Raw genomic sequence first — 7,803 nt, 5'->3', positions numbered from 1 at the left:
GTTCTCACATGCCATTTCATGTGTTTTGTGTGTTGAATTATATAATGCCCTACTTCGTTAGGTTGTGTTTGCAGCACGTGATCACATTTCACTATGTCCGCAACATTATACTGAATATTATGACCACAAATAATGAAAATAACTACATAATAAAAAGTCTAATACTATATCACATTAAACAACACAATAACACTAGAAGTACGTGCCGACAGTAGACAACATTATTCATGAATAAACCATAGAACTAGCAAGTAATGGAGACTACTGAGTGCAACGAGACCACTTTCTTTTCCTCAGGGCATCGGGATTCTCCTCCATCGCTGCTTTCGCTCGGCGTGCACGCTCAAGCTTTTTCTCCCTCTCCTCCCTGTACGTAGCAATATGCCTCCTTTCCTCCTCTTCCTTGTGCTCCTTTTTTGCAGCCTCCTCTTCGCGTTTCTTCTCCATCATCTCCTTGTCCTCTGTCTCCCACTGCAACAGTTTCTGCATCCAATCCTTGTCTTCAGGCTTAATCTCAGTGTCGATCCACTGCTCAAAATCACAGAGCGGTGGAGGGGTCTGTAAAAAATGTAATTGTTATAAAACAAAAAAATCATGCAAGATGTCATATGACACAAATATCAATTCCTCACCATCTTGTTAATGCGGCGCTGATGAAGTGTAGGCTCAAATGCAAAATTGGAACACATCCAATACCTCTGCCTATACGTGTCCTCTTCATCGGACTTGGCTACCTTGCAAGGATCGCCGCAAAAGCACATGGGCACTGGAATACCACTAGGCAGAGGCAATGGGTCGAAGGTATTTCTGGTCATCCGGCCATAACTACAATTCAACCAATTTCGTTCTAAGAACTGAAAGCAATTAACATTAAACCCTAAACCTAGGGTTTCCCATTTGATGCACAACAATGAACCCATAACATAACAACATGCGCTGAGGTTATCTTGGTTTGCTAGCTTTTCCACACCTTGGCATCCTACGGTTGTATAATACAAATATTAAAAATTGCATGAAATCCTAAGTAATGATAATTCTTAGGTTGAAAAATCCGACTAATATATACCGAATCGATGCGAAAAAACTAGGAGGGGAGCGAGGATACCTTGCTCTCGAAGATCTATGGATCAAATCAAAGTTTTCAAGGTCTAATATGCCGATTCGTGAGGTAGGACGAAGTGGGGAGAGAAAAAACCCAAGACGGAGGAGAAAGAAGAGGAAGAAGGCTCGGGCAGAAAGGTTGGGGGCAGGGTTAAAACACCACCTCGGTGCCATAGATCCTGGCACCAAGCTCGGTGCCAGGATCTACGGCGCCAAGCTCGGTGCCAGGATCTACGGTGTTGAGCTGCCTATCAAGTCACTGCCACGTCTACGTCGAGCCCAAGACCTCGGCGCCAACAACGATGGCGCCGAGAAGTGTAAGCTTGGCGTCAGCAACGATGGCGTCGAGCTAAGGGTCCAGATTTTGAAATCATACCTCCAGAGGTATATTTGTGAAATTTTTTCAAAAAAAGAGCTAAAACATAAAAAAGTTGGGCAATACTACTCCCTCCTCTGCTGACTCTTGCATGTCTGTCTTGTTCAAGTGTTCAGCTAGCGTTCATGGCCGTCCAATGAACACGACACGACGTGAGCCAGCGAGCGATGGCATGGCGGCGATCACCACCACCACTAGAGCGGTCTAATCCTAACCCTGCACTCCCTGTTGCTGACATGGCGTCGCCGGAGACGGAGACAGAGAGCTTGTCCACTGCCGCGCCACATCGCATCACCCTGGCGTCGACGGTCCACGCTCACAGCACTTTGCTAAACACCACAGCCGCATGACGGCATAGGCATAGTGGCCTCTATATCGGCCCTGCCCATCACCGCAAGCTCCGCCGCGCCTGCGCTACCGCCCTGGGCGCGTCCCTGTCGCTGCCTCCTGTACCTTGCCTTGCGCCCTCGCGTGCCATCCTTCTCCATCGACTTGCTATCCATGTGCAGCCTCGATGCCGTCACCCTTGCCCGGTCGTCCTCCTCGGCCTCTCCCAGAAGCTCGATGCCGGCATGCCGCCATGTGCGCGGACAATGGCTACAACGGGAGGTTCATCATCGAGTACCATGGCGGTGGCAACATTACAATGTCCACTCTGGCGAGCACTTGCCGCGGGTCCGTGGTTGGCGTTCGGCCAGCTGCCAAGTAACTTGAAGGTGTTGGCCGTGGCAATGAGGGCCGGCTCACGTCGTAGCCATGGGCGCTAGCTGAACAACTGAACAAGCGAGACAGGCAGCAGGGAGGAGGAAGAAGTATTGCTCAGTTCGTTTGGGCCGTTGGATGGTCTTTCGGATGGCTGAAATCGAACAACTGCTCAAGTTACAGTAGCAGTAATAACTGCACTGGAACTCACCGTGTGCACTGGAACACATCGATGGTTAGGAGAGATGGGCATTTTGGATATTTTTGCTGGCCGGATCGACATGTCAGAGCTCCTAAACTGTTAAAAACAAATAGAATGTAGACGAAATGGCTGGTAAGACAAAAGAGTTCAGAGCAATGGCATCTATGAAAACTCAAACTTTTTAATGGCTCGTAGATAATTACAAACTTTTTAATAGAACACAGATAAAACCCTCGATGTGTTGCATGGCAAGAAAAATCTTTGAAGCACTTCAAAACCTCACGCCACTCCACATGTCAGTGCTAGCAGGGTGAAGCAGAGAAAGGGAGAAGAGTGGAGAATGGATGAAAGGAAGGTATGGTAGGACCATAGGAGTGTATATACAGTTCAATAAATTGGTTGCCCCTGTATCAGGGCCCAGTGTCCAGGAAAGTAGGATGCCTCTAACACATCAATTGATACTTGGACCTACTATCATTTATAGTTCAATAAATTGAACACCTGGATAATCACCTTGCATTTAATTCAACAAAAATTGTACAAAAGCGATAGATTTTAGTCCGATACGTCATAAATTGATACTTAAATCTACTGCGGTGAACTAAACAACTTGCTAATGAACATGCCAAGAACTAAGGTAAGTATAAAATAAGTGAAAGAAGAACAGGAAGCACATTTCTTTCTCAAAGATATGAAATCTTCCATCATCTTCATTGAAACCCTAGTCATTTTCTTCGATCTGTGGTATAATCTCTTCCTCCTCCTGCACCTGAAAAGCTTTATGCCTTGCCATCTCAGCATGTTTACCCAGAGTCGTTCTTTCTTGTTATGATCATTAGAATGTATGTGTAATTCAAAAAAAATCAAATCTAATGGCATCAACTATATGTTAATAGACTAATTATACTGTAAAGTGTACTACATCTGTTTCTGAATAAGTGCCATTCTCGCTTCCCAAAAAGTCAATAACTTTTAACTGTGATCAAATATATTTAACAAAATATTCACCCTAATCGCTGATGCTGAAATTTGGTTTATGTTGATGCTTATACTGAAATGTTGTAAGAGGAAAGCACTGTTTCATGGCTGAGAAGTAGTTTTAAATAATCTCAGGTGAACAGAGCGATTAATATTTATGGTACATAATTAGTATCATTAGATAGATCGTTGAATATACTTTAATAATAAACTTATTTGGACATATAAATATTACACGTATTTTTTACAAACCTAACCAAAGCTGAGAAAATTTGATCAGCATGATTCCCACGGCGACTCTTTTTTAAGGACGGAGTGAGTATGAAATAATGTTTGTATTTCAAACGGATGGAACAAATGTACATTCGTTTGTTGGAACACGCAGCAAAGTGAATTTTCATGGGACGGCATTACCAGTTTACCACGATACAACATACTTACATACACACATAGAAACAGGAAGTATATAGCACAAGTATGCCACTGCCATAGTATATATCCATGGGCTCATTCACCCATTCATCATATTAATTTACGCATTGGACGTCTTCCGCCCTGAGTAACTTTTACTTAGTTCTTTCCCGGGTGGTGTTGTGCTTCATCCCCCAGAAAAGGGGCCTCCAACTGATCTTCTTCAATCTTCCCCTGTTCAACGAGAAACCGATGAATCCACGAGTATAAATGAAAATGAAACACACTGATTTTATGCATAATAACAGTCCTGCTCAATCGCGCGCGGCATTTAGAGGCAGGTCGTGTTAATGGAGAGAGCACCCACCTGCAAGATCAGCTGCAGCAGGCACAGGGTGGCCGAGCTCGTGCCGCTGCTCCCTGGCGACGATGCGCACCATGAGCCCGCTCTTCATGTAGAGCGTGGTGTTGAGCTTGGGCTTCACCTCCTACCCCGGCACCACCTCCACGCGGAACCGCGCCAACACCGCCGCCGCCACCGTCTTCATCTGCGTGTACGCGAAGCGCTTGCCGACGCACAGCCTGGGCCCCGCGTTGAACACCACGTCGTTGTGTTGGGGTTTAGTCCCACATTGTGTAGTGATGGTGGGGGAGCACAACATATAAGGCGGGAGAACCCTCACCTATAAGGCTAGTCTTTTGGGTTGAGTAAGGCCTCAAGGTCTTATATGTTGTCAGCTCCGGTGGACCTGGGACCTGTGGGAGCGCGGGCTCGTTGTAACGAGCTGGGCCGGCTATAAGCCAGCTCCAAGATCATAAACTCGGTGATCACCACCGGTTCCTAACACCTTGTAGGGGCTCTCGGCTCGGCGCCGCCCGCGAACGTTGAGCCACCGCTCCGGGCGGAACTCCAGGCAGTCGGGGCCCCAGGTGGCCTTGTCCCGTCCCATGGCGTACGTGAAGTAGATCACCTGCTGCCGCGGGCGCACCAGCGTGCCGTCCGGGAGCACGTCGTCCTCCAGGGCCTCCTTGAAGTCCACGGGCACCGGCGGGTCCAGGCGCATGGACTCGGTCAGGGCCGCGTGGAGGTAGTCCATGGCCCCGACGTCGCCGGCGCGGGCGATGTCGTCGATGACGCGGGCCTCCACGTCCGGGTGGGAGGCGAGGAGCCAGAAGAACCAGGTGAGCGCGACGGAGCTGGTGTCGCGGCCCGCGAGGATGAAGCTGATGCAGAAGTCGCGCAGGAACTCGATCGTCGGAGTACCCCGCCGCGGTGCCGGCGTCGGCGTCGGCGGGAGGGGGCGACGACGACGACATGAGCCGCGAGAGGAGGTCGCAGCGGCCAGCCAGGTCCCCGACTTTGCGCATCTCGGCGCGGCGGTCGGCGACGGTCCGCTCGGCGAACTCCCGCACGGCGCGGGCGGCCTCCACGAGCGCCCGCTCGGTGCCGACGCCGAGGAGCCGCTTCGGCTTCCAGATGAAGGGCGGCGTGTAGAACCTGGTGAGCGAGAGCTCCGTGGCGCGCTCGAACGCGCGCGCGAACGGCACGTCGGGGAGCCCGTCGGCCAGGCACCCAGCCTCCACCCCGAACGCGGCGGCGCAGATGTTGTCGAACGCGAAGCGGAGCAGCACGTCCTGCAGGTCCACTACCGCGTCGTCCCCGCCTCGCTCGCTCAGCGTCTCCAGCAGCGGGACCAGCCGACCACGCACCAGCCGCTCGATGGTGGCCGCCGAGAACTGTGCATCTCGGCGCTGGCGGCCTTCCGCTGCGCGCGCCACGAGTCGCCGTCGGCGTTGAAGATGCCGTCGCCGAGCAGCTCCGCGAACCGCTCCCGGTAGTAGGGCCCCTTGGGGTAGTTGTCGAAGTTGGCCTTGAGGACGTGCTCCACGTTGGCCGGCACGGAGGTGATGACGCCCGAGGAGCCCCCGCCCCAGGTGCCGCGGTACGGGAACGTGCCGCGACACCGGGACAGCACCGCCGCGCCCCAGTTGTAGACGTCGCCGATCGCGAGGTGCGCGAACAGCGTCGGGATGATGCCCACCACCGGCCACAGCATGGGCTCGCCCGGCCGGGACGACAGCCGGCTCCTGGCCGCGCTGCAGACGAAGAGCACCGCGGCGGCCACGGCCAGGTCCGACGCCCGCACGTACTCGCGGAGGAAGCGCAGCGCCATGGCCACGTGCGCGTGCGCCATCGATCTGTCACTCACTCTGCCAGCAGGTGATCTGTGCTGGCGACGGATGGGTAGATAGATCGACGTGCCAAGCTGATGAACTGTGCTGCAGCCTGAAGAGATGAACGGACCGCCGCATTGATATCTGGGATGCCCTTGGAAGTTGGAACGCGAAATTCCCAAGTGCCCATGCGCGCTGGCCTTATCCCTGACGTGCTCCGATTATGCCCTCATGAGTTCGCGGGTGCAATCTGTTCGCTGGTGCTCCGAGCTAGCTAGGAGATTGATGGTTAATTACTAGAGTATCGTGAATCGACTGGCCGGTGCAGCAGTGAGGATGACCACGCAGGTGGATGGCACAATGAAACAGCTACCGAGCAGGCGAGCACCATTTGCCTTCGTTTGTTTCTCCATGCATCTGTGCAGTACGTACGCTAGACGCTAGTAGTACTGCGAGCGTCACGCGGTTTTGTTGTCTACCGATGTTGCCAGCAGCAAGCCACTACGTCTACAAATTTGTGCTTGTAGTGCATATAACACATTTACACATAGACAAATCCGAGCTTTTAGACCTGTTCGTTTGAACTTATCAGTCGATTTATCAGCTACCATATGTTTCTCGCAACAAAACAGCTTCAAGGCCAAACCCGCCCGTGACACGGCTCTGCTGGGAACCGGAAAATACATCGTCGTCCGAAAACAGACGTGGCCCCACGCGAATCGAAGCACATGATCCCGACGCTGATCCGGACGCGGCTGGCATGTTCAGCGCAGGTTTCCCTGAATCGCCCGGGAAGCCGAACGATCGCTTCGAAAGGGCTCGTGTCAGCGTCACTGTTGGAGAAAAGAACGAGAGCAAAGGAGCACCACTTGTGGCCAGCGGTGCACTCACGGCGGGTCCGGGTGTGGCACATTCTGCGTGTTAGGGCCCCAGAGGATCCTCTTGCACGGGCATTCAAAGCGAAATATTTTTCTTCTTCTTCAAAATAAGCAATATATATATATATATATATATATATATATATATATATATATATATATATATATATATATATATTAGTTCATTATTAAAAATAACAAACAGAAGAAAGAAAACGCCAGGCAACCATCTAGCGATTATTATATACAAGTTTTCGAATAAATAGATATTATTGTGTTAAGTTTTTCTTTAAAATAAAACAACACGTACGCACCCAAAACACTAGCCTTGCACTGGAACTCCGAAAGAGTGCATACAAAGTAGCTGCACCGGTTGGTGAAAGAAACTGCATTGATCAGCGGTCACAGGCCTTGGTTGCGCAATAAATTTGAAGTTTCCCCGTCAACTGCTCGTTTCGGCAAAACCTGCCGAATGCTCCCAGCTCAACATTTTGAGAAGCCTTGTGCGAAATGGCGATTAAACCGAACGGTTCTTCCATTCCATCCGCACCCAAACACTAGCCTTGCGTGCAGCCCGCGCCATACTCCTCGTCTCTGTTGACATCGTGAAGTGCTATTCCATCCGTTCTAAAATCATAACTAGTTTTAATAAATTTCTTCATAAATTCGTTTTCTTAGAGCATTTATTTCAAACGTTTAGGTGTCATTATGTATATTATTAACAAAGAGTTTAACTTTCGACAAAACGAAAATGAATTGTAATTTGAAATAGAGTGATCGAGTACTTTGGTTTGTGGATACACGAGAAAAGCTGTAAGCTATGGCACCGGCCATTTCAAACACCGAAACAAATGTGGTGATCGATGAGCCACATTTGTATGAGCATCCAATCAAACGAAGAAGCACGATATTGTATTCGCCATGAAAATTCAGTTAGATCAAGCATCCAATCGAACCAACAAAGTGACTGTCGAGGATAT

General features: G+C 50.3%; 1 pseudogene; it reads right to left on the bottom strand.

The window, feature by feature from the left end:
- Positions 1–261: 261 nt before the first annotated feature.
- Positions 262–6,233, bottom strand: LOC136462274 (cytochrome P450 86B1-like; annotated as a pseudogene).
- Between the last annotated feature and the right edge of the window lie 1,570 nt (positions 6,234–7,803).

This window comes from Miscanthus floridulus, chromosome 7, assembly GCF_019320115.1.
Source record: "Miscanthus floridulus cultivar M001 chromosome 7, ASM1932011v1, whole genome shotgun sequence".
Taxonomy (NCBI): Eukaryota; Viridiplantae; Streptophyta; class Magnoliopsida; order Poales; family Poaceae; genus Miscanthus; species Miscanthus floridulus.
This window is presented reverse-complemented; position numbering and strand designations above follow the sequence as displayed.